At 40.2% G+C, this 18,635-nt stretch overlaps 1 protein-coding gene and 1 non-coding gene across 2 annotated transcripts in view; both read right to left on the minus strand.

Moving 5' to 3' along the window:
- The window catches only part of RASGEF1B (RasGEF domain family member 1B), a 651,632-nt gene that overhangs the window by 84,979 nt on the left and 548,018 nt on the right, over positions 1-18,635 (minus strand). The gene's annotated exons all lie outside the window — the stretch shown is intronic.
- Positions 10,801-10,873, minus strand: TRNAG-CCC (transfer RNA glycine (anticodon CCC)). Its single transcript has one exon. It is a non-coding gene; the product is annotated as a tRNA-Gly (tRNA).

An 18,635-nucleotide genomic window follows, 5' to 3' on the forward strand; every position in this document is an offset into this window, starting at 1 on the left:
GCTCTCAGAAATTATATTTTGGTTATAAGAATAAACTACTGGCTGAAAATCACTACTACTCACAGGAGTTAACTGTATAACAAAGGAACTGGGATATATACTTATGTTTTCAAACCAAGGAATAAATTAATTCCAAAGAAAACAAAACAAACAAACAAACAAAAAAATAGGATGAAATGAAATCTGTAATGATGAGCCACCATCATACAATTGAGTAGGCTTCTCAAGTAGGGAGGCTCTGAAATCTATAGGTCTCAAATTAAAACTCACGACACATTTTTCTCCTTTTTAAAAAAATTTAGCCACACTGCTGAGCATATAGGGTCTTATTTCCTCAACCAGGGATTGAACTCACGCCCCTTGCAGTAGAAGCACGGAGTCTTAACCACTGCACCACCAGGGAAGTACATATTTTTCATTTAATTTTTTGATAGCAAATATATTTACATGGTTGAAAATCAAAATAATATGGATAGAATATCTCGAGAAGCAATGCTCACACTCCTGTCCCTGGCTGCCCTGTACCCTGCCCAGCCCCCACCAGTAACCATTTGTATTATTTGTTGCTGCACTCTCATAGTCTTTCTTTATGCAAAATCCAAATCCATTGTGTAAATAGGAAAGTTAATTAAAAAAAAAAAGGGAAGAAAATGAACCAAGCTTTGTTGGCAACCACTATTTGCCAGACACTGTTAGTTTTTCCAGGAGTTACGTTCCTGATTCCCTATGACAACTTTGTAAGGTTGATCTTATCTGTCCCAAGAACAGACCTCCTGTCAGGTGGGCAGAAATCTGAACCTTTGGTCCCGTACTTTAGAAGCACTTTCTCAGGCCTCTCCCAACCTCTAGCGTTTCACGTGGACTGAGTTCAGCCTTTTGACTTTTATATTTCAACTCATTGCCTTACCTTCATCACATCTTTAAAATGCCTACTTTTCAGGGTTGTTTTTGAGGATTAAATTGAGTTGCTAACGAGGTAGGTGGCATATAGTAAGAGTTCTGTAAGTGGAAGCTATTAATATTATTATAATGTCTCTGGGAGCACTTCCTCAGGCTAAACTCATTCAAAATGCATTGATTTCTGTTTAACTCATAAAGATGGCCCCCCTTTTGGTTTTGTTGTTCTTTTGGTTTTTGATGTGGATCATTTTTAAGGTCCTTATTGAATTTGTTACAATACTGCTTCTGTTTTATGTTTTGCTTTTTGGCCACCAGGCATGTGGGGTCTTAGCTCCCTGACCAGGGACACTCCCTGCATCGGAAGGCAGGGTATTAACCACAGGAACTCCAGGGAAGCCCCATGGCCCCCTTTTTTGGACTTAGTTTATTCTGATGCTGACCTTCACCCCTGGGTGAGTAATAACCTTTGTCTTCTCTGTATTTAAACAGAATCCAGTTATTAGGTAGCCAGATCCTCTCTTGGACAGCCAGGATGAAAGCCTAGGAACAAGAGTTGCCACATTCACGCCACATCAAGGGTCAGCAAACTTTTATAAAGGGCCAGGTAGTAAATATTTGGGGTTTTAGGGGGTCTTTGTTGCAACTACTCCACTGCATTATTGCACAAAAGCAGCCCCATAGACAAGTGATGCTAGTGATGTTCCAATAAAGCTTTATTATGGACATTGACATTTGAATTTCATATAATTTACATATCACCAAATATTTTTCTTCTTTTGATTTTTTTCAACCATTTACAAATGTAAAAATTATCTTCAGCTCTTGGGCCATACAAAGGCAGGTGATGGTTGGATTTGGCCTGTGGAACATAGTCTGCCAACTCCTACCCTAAATGACAATGATTTGATAAAACATCTCTTAAACTTGGTCAATTCTCTCTCTTTCTCTCTCTTTCCTCTCTCTCTCTCCTTCTCTTCTACTAAAACTACAAGCAAACAAGGAAAATAAAAGGCCCTTTTGGAAGGAATCCTCCTACTAGCCCAGGGAACTACAATTTTATTTCTCTCATAAGCAGCTCAGTGTTTTGTAAATACAATTTAATGACTCATATACAAATTTAGATACAGATTTGAGTTGATGTCAACTCAATAGCCAGAGAAGGCAATGGCAACCCACTCTAGTACTCTTGCCTGGAAAATCCCATGGATGGAGGAGCCTGGAAGGCTGCAGTCCATGGGGTCGCTGAGGGTCGGACATGACTGAGAGACTTCACTTTCACTTTTCACTTTTCACTTTCATGCATTGGAGAAGGCAATGGCAACCCACTCCAGTGTTCTTGTCTGAGGAATCCCAGGGACAGTGGAGCCTGGTGGGTTGCCATCTATGGGGTCCCACAGAGTCGGACACGACTGAAGCGACTTAGCAGCAGTAGCAGCAACTCAATAGCACTGAGCCATGCTAGAAAAAGACCATAGTAGGCTGTACATCCAGCTGCTAGGAAATTAAGCAACATCAGGATCTGATGTGTGTCAATTACCTTATTTAAAAACCAAACTTCAGAGGAGATCAAGGTGGTCTTTCATCTTGCTACCTATATCCCTAGAAGGTGGCGGGGGTTGGGGGGTGGCCAATCTGGGCGGGGGGTGCAGGGAGCTTGGGAACTCCCTGCACTAGCCTCCCTGGGCCTTTATCCTGGCTGAGAGACTAGAAGTCAGATTTACTGGGGACACATACAACCATGGCCACCTCTCTGGAATGCCCTGCAGTGGCCTCTGCCCTATCTTGAGTCTTCACCAGTTTCTTCTCCTGCCTCCAACCACCTTCATCCCTCCCCTCCCTACCACCACGATTTCCTCAAGAGTTCAGGCCTCTAGAAACAAAAATCAGGAAGGCAGGTTGTCTAAGGAAAACTTCTGCTTTCTGCAACACACCCCTATCCTGAGGCAAAGGAGCCCCAGAGCCTTGCTGTTTGGAAATGGTTTAGAGAAAAATGCTTTCATAATCTTATCATCCTGGGACACAAACATCTCTTTATCATCTGGGGAAGCTGATCATTTCAAAGGGGCAAATAGTCAGTGGCCGCCCACTTAGGAAAATTCCTTCTGTTCCTCTGGGTTTTTCAGAGTTCTGGATTCTCGGAAAGAAGAACTGGAATGCAGGGGTGACCGATGAATGCTTTCAGAGTTCTTTTTAGAATCTTCACTGGTAGCACAGAACCTAGCCCTTCACAGTGCTCAGAAGACATCTAAATGTTGCCATGTTGAAGAAGAAATATTGGAACTGGGGCTTAAAAAATTTCAATTGTCAAGAGATGAGTGAGGATTAGGGAATGAACAGAAGCATGGGGAAATGAAAGCATATAGTTTAAGTACCAAGAAAGCGAGGACTTTATCCATATCATTCATCTGATGTTCTTCACCACCAGCCTTGGGAGAGCACCCGGCTCAGTGAATATTTAATCGGTGAATGGATTTATGTAGAGAGGAGAGAGGAATAAGACTAGAAGACAAAGTCTAGCAGTCAGGTCTCAGCAGGAAACAGAATTTCCTCCTAATAACTCAAGCTCCGCTTAACTGAAGGGATGACTTAAGGAGAGCAATAAGAAAGGATGGGACTAGCAACAGGGGTTTCTCTGGTGGCTCAGACAGTAAAGAATCTGCATGCGATGCAGGAGACCTGAGTTCAATTCCTGGGTCGGGAAGATCCCCTGAGAAAAATATGGCAATCCACTCCAATATTCTTGCCTGGGAAATCCCATGGACAGAGGACCCTGGCAGGCAAACAGCTGGACACGACTGAGCAACTAACACTCACTTTTTTTCTAGCAACAGAAGGCTGATAGCAGCCCTGAGGCTGAAAGAGCAAGAGGAGTCACTTGGCAGAAAAGATGCAGTAATTACCAGAGACAAGTACTGAAGTGGGGATGATGTGAGGAAGAAATACTGCAATCTCTCTCTCCTCCAGCCCTCCTTTCTCCTGCCAGGGCCTCCCATTGGCTGAACCCAACCAGAGGCCAGAGATGGTGAGAGCAGGAGAGAAAAGGTTGGAGAACTGAAAACAGAATCAGCAGCCCATTGGAACTGAGCTGAACTGAACTGAACTGAAACTGAAAGCTGTTTTTCTTTTTATTGAGATATAATGGACACAGAACATTATATTAGTTTAAGACGTACAAGCTAATGATTTGGTATTTATATATATTGTGAAATGATCACCACAGTAAATCTACATCCATCACCACACATAGCTACAAATTTTTTTTCCTTGTCATGAGAACTTGGAAGTTTTACTCTCTTGGCAACTTTCATGAAAGGTGGGTTAAAAAAAAAATAGCGCCTTCCCTTCCCTGTGCCTTCATTCATTCCCTCTTCTCCCAAGATAGTGCCAAAGAAAAAGATATATCATCTCTTATCATTTGGATTGAAAGGCTATTAGTTGCCATTGGAGATTTTGAAGGAGGAAGTGACAAAAAATAAGGCATGGGGAAACCTTATCTGTGTTCACATTCCAGCCCTTCCACTCCCTAACTGTAAACGTGGGCTAGTTATTAATATTTAAAACTCTCTGTGCCTCAACTTCCTTATCTAGACAACCAAGGAAATGATGGTAGCTATCTTGTATGGTAGTTATGAGGCTCAAAAGAGATAATCTAAGTGAAGTGCTTGGGCCTAATATTATTGCTTTTTAAAAGCCTACCTTGGATCAGATTTAGGCAAATTTGTCTTATATTGAAGTATTTACTATCAAATCAATGTTCCAGCAAGGTTTTAGTGAACGTGACAATCATAAGGAAAAGGCTAGAGTTTGTTTTAATGACTTCATGACTATGTGATTTTATTATTTTTGTCTACCCAGCTAAGAAATTCCCTTCCATAAGCACTGATTTTTCCACCTTTAAGTAACATTAGAACATTACAGAGGCTTTGGGTAACACAGATGAAGTCCACCTACCTGGGATTTCAACCATACAGCTGTGATTTCACTACCAATGCATTTCTGAAAATTGCTTCTTTAGCATTTCAGTGTGTTTATTCAAAAGAACAACTGAAGCAGAAATAAAATCAAGCAACAGCAGGAGGTCTTCATTTTTAAACTCATCAGTTGGCAAGCCAAAAATTTGCTCAGATCTGTTGGGGGTTCAGATGTAAAGTTGGCTTCTGATAGGGAAGTCAGTAGCTACAGTTTAAAACTCCGAAGCACATTTTCTTCTCCTTCCCCTACCCACTTCCTTGTTGTTCTAATAAGAGTGTCACATGCTCCCCTAATAGTTAAGATGTGCAACCCTTGGATTGCAAAGTACTCCTGTTTATACCACCATTAAAATTTAAACAGATATACACTTAATGGAAAGACTGGCTATAATTATGGTTCTTTAAATCCCCTTCCCACCATTGCTAATTTTTAGTGCTGCTATAAAAGAAACATTACTTTTACTGAGTTCTTGAGGAATATTTGGGGAACCTTCTAAAATTATAAATGCATTTACAATTCTGATGCACCAATTTAACTTGCTTAGGTTAAACAGCAGGACGATGTAAAAGTATTTAAATATAATTTTCATACCCAAGAATTCTAGTTATTTCAACATGTAGGTGAGCCTTCAAGATGAGTCATACAGGGAAATTGCTTATTTTTGTAATGTACACTTTATACAAGTAAATGAATACTTCCCCAGTGAACTAAGGTTTTTTTTTAAGGTAGTGTAAAAAATAGTATCTCTCGGGACATGAAAGCCCTTAATCAATGATTTTCAAGGACTTCCTCTGTCATTGCTTAATAACATTCAAGGCTTACAGACAGACTTCTGAATTACATATTTAAAATTGTATGTACAATATAATTACACTTGTTTCTTTTAAAGCAGCAAAACCAGGCACATGGATTGGTTGGGATGAGAGGAAATTCACCAAACTCTTAACAGCAGTCATACATGGGTGCGTGCATGCTAAGTTGCTCAGTCATGTCCGACTCTACGACCCTATGGACTGTAGCCCTCCAGGCTTTTTGCCCATGAGACTCTCCAGGCAAGAATATTCCAGTGGGTTTCAATGCCCTCCTCTAGGGATCTTCCCAACTCAGGGATCGAACCCACATCTCTCATGTCTCCTGCATTGCAGGTGGATTCTTCACCGCTGAGCCACCAAGGAAGCCCAGTTATATATGGGAGTAGGACTAAACCAAAGTTTTAACAAAAGTGCTAGTCCCTTCCCAGGGATGTTTGATCCTCTTTCTATACTTTCTTTTAGAATATGGTGTCAGAGGCAGTGGTGAAGAGCGTTGGAATACCCACTCCATCATCTACTACCGTGTGACCTTGCACTGGTACATACAGCTCTGCGCCTGAGTTCAGTCGTGTGCAGAAAAGGATAACAATAACGCATACCCCGTATAATTGTGAGATGAAGGGAGTGAATGCATACAGATCACTTAGGACAGGGGTCCCCACACTCTGGGATCTAGTATCTGATGATCTAAGGTGGAGCTGATGTGATCATAATAGAAATAAAGTGCAAAAAAGAAAAAAAGAAATAAAGTGCACAGTAAATGTAAGGAGGTTGAATCATCCTGAAAACATCCCCTCCCACCCCCTCGATCAGGTCCATAGCAAATTGTCTTCCACAAACCAGTCCCTGGTGCCAAAAAGGTTGGGGACCACTGACTTAGAACAGTAACAGGAGCTCAACTGGCAGGAGTAAGTGAGAATAATTATTCTGTTATTTATAGTCAGTCACTTCCAGTAAAAAGTGACCTCTTGAGGGAAGAGATAATCCAGTTTATCACCTGTATCACTGGACCTTAATACTATGTCTAGCAAGTAAGAGATGCTCAATAAAGATTGTGAACATACAAATGAATGGATCCCACATATACTGTGAGGCAACAGAGAATGCCACTATTCCATGGGTAATGATGGAACTGTAATTGTTACTCCTAGTCTATAACCTTTCTTTGTTTTAGCAGTCACTGGTTAGCATTTGCTCAGAAAGTGTCCCAAGGCTGTGTGTGCAGATCCAGGTCACTAGCAAGTGGTTTGCCTCATGATAACTCTAGACGGACAAAGAACATTTAGGAGTGTCACTCTGAGATGGTTAGCATTCTTCATCCTGGAAGCTTTAGTCACCTTTCAGATGCTTATGTGGGTTTTAAAGACTAGGTCACATTGAAAGTGCAGATTTGATAGAGTCAAAAAGCACTCAGTCCACACAGAAAGCCAAGGTTTATAAACCAATCTGCATTGCTATTTAGCTCCATCCTCCTCTTCAGCAGCTGCAGCCCAAAGCTATTGGGCAAAGCTGCACTTGTCTCAAAAGTCTTCCAGGAAGAGAAGGAATATTCACAAATGGCTGACTTGCACCCTCACAGGGGATGAGTTTGCTTGCCTGAACTTTCTCCAAACTCCACTGGACTTTTAATAGTATTTTTTAAAAATGCAGCATATTTGAAATCTACTCAGAATTTCTGGTGATATACTGAAAATGATTGAGTTCAATTAATATTATATACTGTTGTTGCTAATATTTATCTCTCTTCACAAAGTAAGACTTATTTTTAACTTTTTGGCCATGCCAAGAGGCATGTGGGATCTTAGTTTCTCAACCAGGGATCGAACCCACGCCCTGCTGCGTTGGAAGTGAAGATTCTTAACCACTAGGTCGTCAGGAAGTCTCAAGTCAGTCTTTTTGTATGAAACAATCTCCTGAGCTTCCTTCTCTCTGCATTTCAGTCCTATTTCCTGTCCTCTTGCTTACACAGAGGCTGAACTTTAAAAATGTTAAACACACACACATATACCACACGTATCTTCGCTTGTCGGAGTAAAGAAAGGTATGTTATTATTACTCCCTTTTAAGATGAGGTGCCCAGGGCACTCACAAGTGGGAGTGAATAAATCACAGATCTTCAAGGAACTGTACCCTAGGATCCCTAAATGCCTTTTATTAACCCATTATGGGTTATTAATTTATTAAATGAAGCTATTAAAATACTCCAGGGATGAGGAGGCAGAAATGGATTGGTCAGAATTAGTTAAGGGCCAAGTAAACAAGAAGCAATACAGGGAATTCAGTACAGGATAGAAGGGCAATTAGATCACACAGACTAGTATTTACACAATGGACAGAGGAGCCTGGTGGGCTCCAATCCATGGGGTCGTACAGAGTCAGACAGGACTTGGCAACTAAACCAACAGTAATTTACAAAGTGCTTTTTACATACAGGAGGAGAATAAACGAAAGGAGTGAAGAGGATACTGAATTAGTATAGGTAGGAAGGTTCCACCAACACACAGTCCTCAGACCTTAAAATTGCCTTATTGCGATTTTAAGTCAGTAAAGAAATATATTGGGATGACAAAGAAATCTAGATAGCTCCTTAATTAGTTTAAAATATAACACTGGTAGATCAAAATCTGCCTTACAATTTTGTAAATTTTGATACCATTACTCTTTCTATAGTATGGAAATTTTTGAATATAATTTAAAATCTTTGGTACAAGTGGGTTTCCAAGAGCTTTCATTCATGTTTCACAACTCTTTCCCACGCCACAGACACGGTACGCTCAGGTAGCACATCGAATTGTAGCACAAGGATGACCAACGTCCCTCGGAAGCCTGAGGCCAACCAAGAGGAAACATTTCTAGCACTTCCTCTGAGGCAGGCTCTCACTCAATAAACTGACTCAAGAAGCAGAGCAGTATTGGTACTGAGAAGACCCAGGCATCTGTTAACTCAGTGACTGCTACTGCTGCAAAGTCCCTTCAGTCGTGTCCGACTCTGTGCAACCCCATAGACAGCAGCCTACCAGGCTCCTCTGTCCCTGGGATTCTCCAGGCAAGAACACTGGAGTGGGTTGCCATTTCCTTCTCCAATGCATGAAAGTGAAAAGTGAAAGTGAAGTCACTCAGTCGTGTCTGACTCTTCGCAACCCCATGGACTGAAGCCCACCAGGCTCCTCTTTCCATGGGATTTTCCAGGCAAGAGTACTGACAGCTTGTCTTAAATCCCAACCCAGAATGCGGCCCCAATCCACACCCTTCTCCCACCCCAGCTCAGAAGCAAAACGTTATTCTGTAGGAAACTTCAAAGGAAGCAAAGTGTGAAAGTCTAAGAGTCAAGTCTCCCCCCCACCCCAGGGGGCCATCATGTACCATTTTACTGCAATTTCTCTTTGCTTTGTTTTTTCCAACGATGCATTTAGCTACAGTAAGTAGGAAAAAAAAAATCCCTATTCAAGAGAGTGGAGTCATTATCCACACACAAAAGGCCATTTAGAGAAAGAAAGGCTCAGTCAGTTCAAGCTGTGGCTGCCAGAGTCCAGACCTATTAGGGAAAAAAAAGGTTAGCTGTTTAAGTGGGAATGTGAAACAAAATGTCATAATTAGGGCTAACTGGGCACCCTCCCCCCCTGCCGAGAAAGCTGCCTGGGATCATAAACTAATTCCCTGAAAGTTCTAGGCTTAGGGGGAAGCAAATCATCAACTCTAAATGACAGTTCAGTGGTTAACCTTTACCCTGGAGGCTAGGTCTTCATTCTTTCTTGTTTTTCTTTTAGGTATGTTTTTTTTTAATAGATGTCACTTTTATAGGATTGGACTGTTTTTTTTTCTAGCTCTCCACTACTGGCATGCTGCAGATCACTCTGTGTGTGTGTGTGTGTGTAAAAACCATGATAAATATCCCCCAATAACAGTAGTTTCCTTTAGTGATGAACTGTATGGGAGAACTGGGAATTAATTCTTTGTCTCTCTCTCTCTGTACTTCCTAATTGCTCTTTTTAATGACAAGTAAGTAGACAAGCTGGCTTAAAACTCAACATTCAAAAAAACTAAGATCATGGCCTCTGGTCCCATCACTTCATGGCAAATAGATGGGGAAACAATGGTAACAGTGACAGACTTTATTTTCTTGGACTCCAAAATCACTGCAGACTGTGATTTAAGTCATGAAATTAAAAGATGCTTGCTCCTTGGAAGAAAAGCTATGACCAACCTAGACAGCATATTAAAAAGCAAAGACATCACTTTGCCAACAAAGGTCCAAAGCTATGGTTTTTCCAGTAGTCATGTATGGATGTGAGACTTGGACCTTAAAGAAGACTGAGTGCCAAAGAACTGATGCTTTTGAAAGTGGTGCTGGAGAAGACTTGAGAGTCCCTTGGACAGCAAGGAGAGTCAATCCTAAAGGAAATCAACACTGAATATTCATTGGAAGAATTGATACTGAAGCTGAAGCTCCAATATTCTGGCCACCTGATGCCAAGTGCCTACTCGTTGGAAAAGACCCTGATGCTGGCAAAGATTGAAGGCAGGAGGAGAAGGGGATTGCGGAGGATGGCATGGTTAGATAGCATCACTGACTCAATGGACATGAGTTTGAGCAAGCTCCAGGAGATACATGCTGCAGTCCATGGGGTTGCAAAGAGTCGGACACAATTTAGCATCTGAAAGGAACTGAAGGTAAAAGGGAGACAAAAAGACATGTAAAATACTTCAGATAAAATTTTCTCCCATGGTTCCCTTAAAGGAGAAAACGCAGTTAGAGTTTGGACGTGATTGATCATGAGGAGAAAGGAGGTATGTGCCTCAGAGAAGAGGCAGCATCATGAAGGCAGAAGCACCCACGGGACTGTCAACAGGCTTCACTTCTCCTTTTCTTCAGCCATATAAGGGCATCCGGGTAAAAGCAATTTCAGACTGACGGATGTTCATAGTTAATAATACAGTAAATTCTCAGGATTTAGCATACTCAGAGGCATGAGATTCTTTTTTTTTTAAAGAAGAGTTTGTCCTTGTATTTTTATTTTTAGATTATTTGGCTGCATTGGGTCTTAGTTACGGCACACGGGGTCTTCGATCTTTGATGCCACGTGTAGAATCTTTAGTTGTGGCATGTGGGGTCTAGTTCCCTGACCAGGGATCGAACCCAGGACCCCTGCATTGGGAGCACAGAGTCTTAGCCACTGGACCACCAGGGAAGTCCAAGGGATGGTATCCTGATTGATAAAATGATGTGAGAATGAGTCCATGTTAGTCATTTAATAGCTACTTCCTATCAGATTGATTGGTTGGAATGTTGCAGTTTACTAGAGGGTAACCATGTACACACAACATGTATAACCAGTATTCAATAAATAAGGTGAGGCCTGCAATATTATTGAAAATTTAATGTTAATGATTCAGAAGGCACTTTGGGATCTTGCAGAGCCTCGACTGATCATTTTGGATATCAATGATGAATATAACACAGAATTCAATATAACACAAATTCGAAAGTGGTTTCTTTTGCTAGATTACGTTACAGTTTTGCTTTTTATGCAGTATTTCTAAAGTGACTTGCAGATAAAATGGAGAAAATTGCTTAGCAAATAGAGACTAGGCATTTTATTTACACCTTTATGGGCTTTCATTAACACTTGCTTTCATTTTTACCACCTTCATAACAAAATATTTATTGAATGTGGGACATTTAAAGCAAAAAGCATGCTTCCTATGTTCACATAGCTTAATTAATCATTTAAGAAGTAAGTAGGGTAAGAGCATTTCCTTTAAATCCCATGAGATGTCTTTTCCATTTTTTTGCACCAAAAAGTTTTGTCTAGGTAGAGTTGTATCCAGATAGAGGAAGGAAAAGGGAGAATCGTTAAATCTTTTGGTTTCTGAGAAAAGAACAGATGTGAATAAACAGTAGATGTGAATAAAGAGTTGCAAGCCAGTCAAAGATTGAGAAAAGGACACCAATTTAATTCATGCAACAAATATTTTTGAAGGTCTATTATGTTCCAGGTGCTATTGTAGGGACTTAAGATACATAGATTTTACTAGAGGAAACAGACAATAAATAGGCCTCATGAAAATATAAAGGATGCTCTTGTTGTTTAGTCACCAAGTCATGTCCAGCCCTTTTTGATGCACCGTGGACTGTAGCCCGCCAGGCTCCTGCGTCCATGGAATTTTCCAGGCAAGAATACTAGAGTGAGTTGCTGTTTTCTTCTCCAGGGGATCTTCCCAACACAGGATTGAACCTGGGTCTCTTGCACTGCAGATAGATTCTTTACTGTCTGAGCCATCGAGGAAGCCCATAAAGGATGTTAGATGATAATAAACATTATGAAAATATTGAGCAGGCTATGGGAAGGTATCAGAGAAAAGGTAGCTTCTGAAATTTTAAATAGTGTGGTTAGGGTAGACACCACATTTGAACAAAGCCTTGAAGAAGGTGAAAGAGTTATTCTCATGGATATGAGAGGCTGGGGCATTTCTGGCTACATATAAGACACAATGGAAAGTAGAAAATTACTTATTGAGAAAAATACTAAGGGCAGACTATGGGAAGAAGAAGAAAGGATAGTCATTGGTGGCAAATAGCCTGCCAGGAAATCCCTAAAGTAATTTTGAAATGCTTGGCTTTGGAAATTGTGATTGGAAGAAATAATAAAAATAACCTCTCTGTCCAAATATGATTAGCACATGGACATGGATCTACAGAATAAACACATAAATGTGTACACACCTAAATTCTGGCATATTTCTAGTTAGCAAATACCACATTGGGTACATTCTTTTTTTTTTTTTAATTGGAGTATAGTTTTGATGTTTTCCAGGTGGTTCAGTGATAAATAATCTGCCTGCCAATGCAGGAGACACAAGAGAATTGGGTTCAATCTCTGGGTTGGAAAGATCCCTTGGCATAGGAAAGGGCAACCCACTCTAGTATTCTTGCCTAGAAAATCCCACAGAGAAACCTGGTGGGCTGCAGTCCAGGGGGTCGCAATGAGTCGGACACGACTACATGACTGAGCATAATTTATTTCAGTCGGACGTGACTGCCCAACTGTAAAGCATAGTTGCTTTACAATGGTGTGTTAGTTTCTGCTACATGATGAAGTGAATCAGCTATATGTATACACATATCCCCTCCCTACTGGATCTCCCTCCCACCCCCACTCCCCTATCCTACTCCTCTAGGTCATCACAGAGTACCAAGCTGAGGTTCTATGCTTTACAGCAGGAAAAGATTCTTTACTACTGAGCCGCAAGGGAAGCCTATAAATGATGCTAGACGATAATAAAAGTTATCAAAATATTAAGTAGGGTATGGGAGGGTAGCAGAGAAAAAGTTATCTATTCTACACATAGTAGTGTATATATGTCAATCCTAATATCCCGATTAGTAGCACCCTCCCTTCCACCCCTGTGTCTGCATGTCTGTGTGCCTACTCCTGCTCTGCAAACAGGTTCATCAGTATCATTTTTCTAAATTCCACATATATGCTTTAATACACGCCATTCATTCTTTTCTTTCTGACTTACTTCACTCTGTATGACAGACGCTAGGTCCATCCACAACTCTACCAAAGGACCCGACTGAAATCCCTATCATAGGACCAATGGCATTCTTCACAGAGTTAGAACAAAAATATTTACAAGCTGTATGGAAACTCAAAAGACGTCAAAAAGCCATAGCAATCTTGAGAAAGAAAAAATGGAGCTGGAGAAATTAGGCTCCCTGACTTCAAACCATTTATTCTTTTATCGTTTATGTTCCGAGGACCACATGTGTCAGACACTGTGTTGAGAACTAGGGAGAAGTGATGAGCAAGCAGATCAGACGTGATTCCTCCATTCACGGCAGAGATGTTCTTTAATTAAATGATGCATTTGTTATCTTGTTCTAAGTGCTGTGGAAAATTACATGAAAGTTGGAAAGCATATTGTAGAGTTACTTGACCTACTTCGGGAGACAGGAAAAGATTCCGCTACGAAGGTGATATTTGAGCCATGATGTGAGTGATGAGTTAACATTAACTAGGGAAAGAGAAAGATTCACGCAGGCAGAGGTGGAATATATTCGAAGTACTGAAAGGCCAGTGGCTTAAGGAGCGAAGAATGATTCAGTCAGCAGCAACAGGGCACACTCACACGTAGGGCCACTGGGGATAGTTACATGAAGGGACTCTTTGCAGTGGGGTCTGAACGGTTAAGGGAAGTCAACATGACTGTATGGTACCCCAAAATGAAAAGTTATTCCTGTGCCTGGGCATCAAGTGGAAGGCAGGAGTATTTATCAGAGAAAAGGGCTCCAGGAAAGATATACTTCACAGTGGCTGCGGCTGTAAGGAGATGCAGATAGATTGAAGCAACACAGCAAGGAGAGATCCAGGGGCATAAATACCAGACTGCATTCTCCAGCCACCTCCTCATCTCCAGCGTTTCTTTAGTCGTGGTGGTTTAGTTGCTAATTCATGTCCAATTCTTGCAACCCCATGGACGGTGTAGCCCACTGGGCTCCTCTGTCCATGGGATTTCCCAGCCAAGAATACTGGAGTGGGTTGCCATTTCCTTCTCCAGGTGATCTTCCTGACCCAGGGGTCAAACCCAGGTCTCCTGCATTGCAGGCGGTTTCTTTACCAACTGAGCCACCAGGGAACCTTCCTTAGTCAAATGCACCATAAGTCAGATGACGAGGGAGCCCTGTGATGCAGCTTATCACGAGTGAGCTCTCAGTGCACACTGGGGGGTGAAGAAGAATCAAGTGGACCTGGAGGGGAAAGTGGAAAATGTCCTGCAGAGTACGCGCCCGGTGGGTCCAGATCTTATCAGCCAAGTGAGGGACTCGAGTATTCGTTCTTCTGAACATGATCGGTGATGAGGGAAAGACGGGATCAGATTTGCATTCATAAAGGAAGGTTACTGGTGTCACAGGAGCAGATTGGAAGCTCGGTGGTGGTCCCCATGAGAGGTGACGGGAGCCTCTACTGATCTGGGGGTTGTCTTAGGTGCGGAGGTGTGGGGACATTCTGGAGGCAACGAGTTTGTGCTGGTTTGGAAATGGGTGATGGGAAAGAGGGTGTGAGTGGTATGAAGTCTAGATTTCAGTTTGCATTGGAGGATAGGTGGTGGTGCCGTTCTCTGAAGGAGGAGCAGGTTTGGGAGTTAGGGAAAATCGTGAGCTTGGTTTTGGAAATACTGAGTCTTTGAGGTAAAGGTCACGTCAGCACGTCTACTTAAGTAGGTGTTTACCCGCTATGTTCACTGTGTCCCAACAAGGTGCCATGCTAAGCACTTGAGATCAAGTATTTTCTCCAATCCTCAAAATACTAAGGCGGACGTTATTGTTCCCATTTTATAGATGGGAAAACTGAGGCTTAGGGAGGTCAAATATCCTCTTTACATTTACTATTTGAAACGCAGACACTTGAAACCCCAACAGAAGCTCTTTCCTTTCTGTACTGCTAAGTGTGCAGGTCACAGAAGCATCAGACGAGCCTGTAGGAAGGCTAAGGAAGAATGAAAAAGAATTCTGTTCTGAAGCCTTTCATTTGAGGAAACTACGGGCTTTGTCTCATTGGATTCTAGAGTAGGCTCATGTAAATTTCAATTAACCGATCAGTCAGCACTCCCTAAGCAATTATTATATGATTAGGATTTTGCTGGCCATTATATATCTATATATATAAAGATTATGAAAAGTATATGAGCCTTGATTTCAAGAACTTAAAATTTAGCTGAGGAGGCTAAATACACTCAGGAAATAATTTTACCTATGATAACACAATATGCTGGTAACAAAATGCCAGGTTGTAAAGGGCTGACAGCCTGAGGAAAGGATAATATATATCATGATAAGGTTTTACTTAGGGGAGAGTTGCATTATGTGTACAAAAGGAAATTGAAAAAGGGGAGAATTCTGTGTGTTAATGGTCTAAGAAATTTCACCAATTGAGTGCTTGTTGGCAGATTGGATGTCTCCTTCTAAGAAATTTCTAAAGATACACAATTAATTACAGGTTTACAATTAGTTACATAAAGTATGCATCAAATGGTCTGAGAGTTGAAATCTCTGAGAACTTGTCTTATTTAACATTTATTTTTTGAAATTCTGGCAACCAAGAGTCCTTTGCTTTTTTTTTTTTTTTTGATAGACAAGGGAGAGAAATCTGTTCATATTTCTGTGGAAGGAGAGGCTGAAATTGCAAATACGTTTCAATCTGATACAATCTAAATCCTTATCCCAATAATGAAAAATGCCATCAACAAATCTAAGATCTTTGCAGCACCATAAAGATGATAAAGGCATCCAGAGAATAGACATTTTCTTAGTAGTAGTAACTCTTCAAGCCAGGAGGGAATGGCAAGACATACTTAAAATGATGAAAGAAAATAACCTACAGCCCAGATTATTGTACCCAGCAAGGATCTCATTCAAGTATGAAGGAGAAATCAAAAGCTTTTCAGACAAGCAAAAGCTGAGAGAATTCTGCACCACCAAACCAGCTCTCCAACAAATACTAAAGGATATTCTCTAGACAGGAAACACAAAAATGGTGTATAAACTCAAACCCAAAACAATAAAGTAAATGGCAACGGGATCATACTTATTAGTAATTACCTTAAACGTAAATGGGTTGAATGCCCCAACCAAAAGACAAAGACTGGCTGAATGGATACAAAAACAAGACCCCTACATATGTTGTCTACAAGAGACCCACCTCAAAACAGGGGACACATACAGACTGAAAGTGAAGGGCTGGAAAAAGATTTTCCATGCAAATTGGGACCAAAAGGAAGCAGGAGTCACAATACTCGTATCAGATAAATTAGACTTTAAAACAAAGGCTGTGAAAAGAGACAAAGAAGGTCACTACATAATGATCAAAGGATCAATCCAAGAAGAAGATATAACAATTATAAATATATATCCACCCAACATGGGAGCACCGCAGTATGTAAGACAAATCCTAACAAGTATGAAAGGAGAAATTAACAATAACACAATAATAGTGGGAGACTTTAATACCCCACTCACACTTATGGATAGATCAACTAAACAGAAAATTAACAAGGAAAAAAAAAAAAACAAACAAACATGTATCTATAAAGCTCACTAAAGCAAAGCACAGTAAAATGAGGTATGGCAATAAAAGGCGTTAAATTTATCAAAAAAAAATAATAATAAAGTGCTGAAAATTTTAAAAAAATAAAATAAAATAAAATAAAATAAAAAACCATTAAAAAAAAAAAAATCCTTATCCCAATAATGAAAAATGCCATCAACAAATCTAAGATCTTTGCAGCACCATAAAGATGATAAAGGCATCCAGAGAATAGACATTTTCTTAGTAGTAGGTATTATATTAATGGACATTTGTATAGTACCTTATGATTTACAAAGTACTTTATAGACTTTATCTCACTTGGTAACTAAACAAAGCCAAACTTTCATCAGAAAGTTATTTTGGTTATATAGATCCCCAAAGAGAAAAAAATGTGTTTGTTTTTAACAAATTTAGGAACAAAAAAATCAGTCTTAGCTTCTTAGGCATGAGAAGGAAATCACGGATTACCACAAAATATAATAACTTTATAATAATATAGCAAGGACTATAATTATAAGAATAATATATATTGAACCTTTGCTATATATCTGGTCCTGGTCTATGCACTTTAGGTATTAACTTGCATAAGCCTATAAAAGTTCCATGCAGAAGGTATTATTTCCATTTTACAGATGAGGAAACTCAGGCACAAGTGTTTAAGTAACTTGCTAAGGTCCTACAAGCAGTAAGTGGAAGACCTGGGCTTTGAACCTGAGAAGTCTGGCTCCAGAAGACTCACTCTTAACCACTCAAGACTCTTTCTAAAATGTAAATTGTCCCTTATATAAACATTGTTTCTTAAACAAAACTATAAAATAGTCAATGATTTACAAACAAAAATAAAGAGGAAAAAAGGATAGGCACTATTGCGAAAGCTAATCAAAACAATAAAATCCCATGGAGAGGAAGAAAGATCATAAAAACTAAAAAGTCTGCTCAAAGATTTAGAAATGGAAGTGTTTCTTTTTCACTAGTCTCTGAAGAAAGAGAAAGGAAGGTTAAGAAGGAAGAGACTAATTTATGATCCAAGAATAACTCAAGGTTATCATAATTATAAAAATGTTTTTAACCCTTCCAAAAACTATTTCCTGCTTTACTTGGAGAGGACACAAACTTCTGACATAGAATAAGTCCATTCCCAAGCAACAGGGAGAAGGTCTAGAGACAAATAGACAGTCTAAAATCTTGGGCATCTCATTGAGGACTGCAAACTCTTTAACTTGTTCCTCATTCTGGGTGTGTGAGGGCCAAAGGTGAACGTACCAACAGAATTCATTCCTTTTTATGATCTTTAATCATTTACTTATTAAAAAAAATTTTTTTTTATTGGAGATATCCCCTGGAGGAGGGTTTGGCAACCCACTCCAGTATTCTTGCCTGGAGAATCCCAAAGACAGAGGAGCCTGGTGGGCTGTAGTTCACAGGGAGGCGAAGAGTTGGACACGACTGAAGGATTTAGCACACAGCACACAGTTGCTTTACAATGTGCGTTAGTTTCTGCCGTACAGCAAAGTGAATCAACTATATGTGTACATATATCCTCTCTTTTTTGAGGTCGCCACAGAGCACTGAGGTCACTACAGAGCACTGAGTAGAGTTCCCTGTGCTTTACAGTAGGTTCTCATTAGTTACCTATTTTTTACACAGTACTGAATATATGTCAGGTCCAATATGACATATATATGTCAGTCTTAATCCACTCCACACACCCCCTCCCTCTTTGGTATCCGTATGTTTGTTCTCTATGTCTGTGTCTCTATTTTTGCTTTGCAACTAAGTTCATCTATAACATTTTTCTAGATTCCACATATATGTGTTAATAAATAATATTTGTTTTTCTTTTTCTGACTTACTTATGTAT

Source organism: Bos javanicus, chromosome 6, assembly GCF_032452875.1.
Source record: "Bos javanicus breed banteng chromosome 6, ARS-OSU_banteng_1.0, whole genome shotgun sequence".
Classification (NCBI taxonomy): domain Eukaryota; kingdom Metazoa; phylum Chordata; class Mammalia; order Artiodactyla; family Bovidae; genus Bos; species Bos javanicus.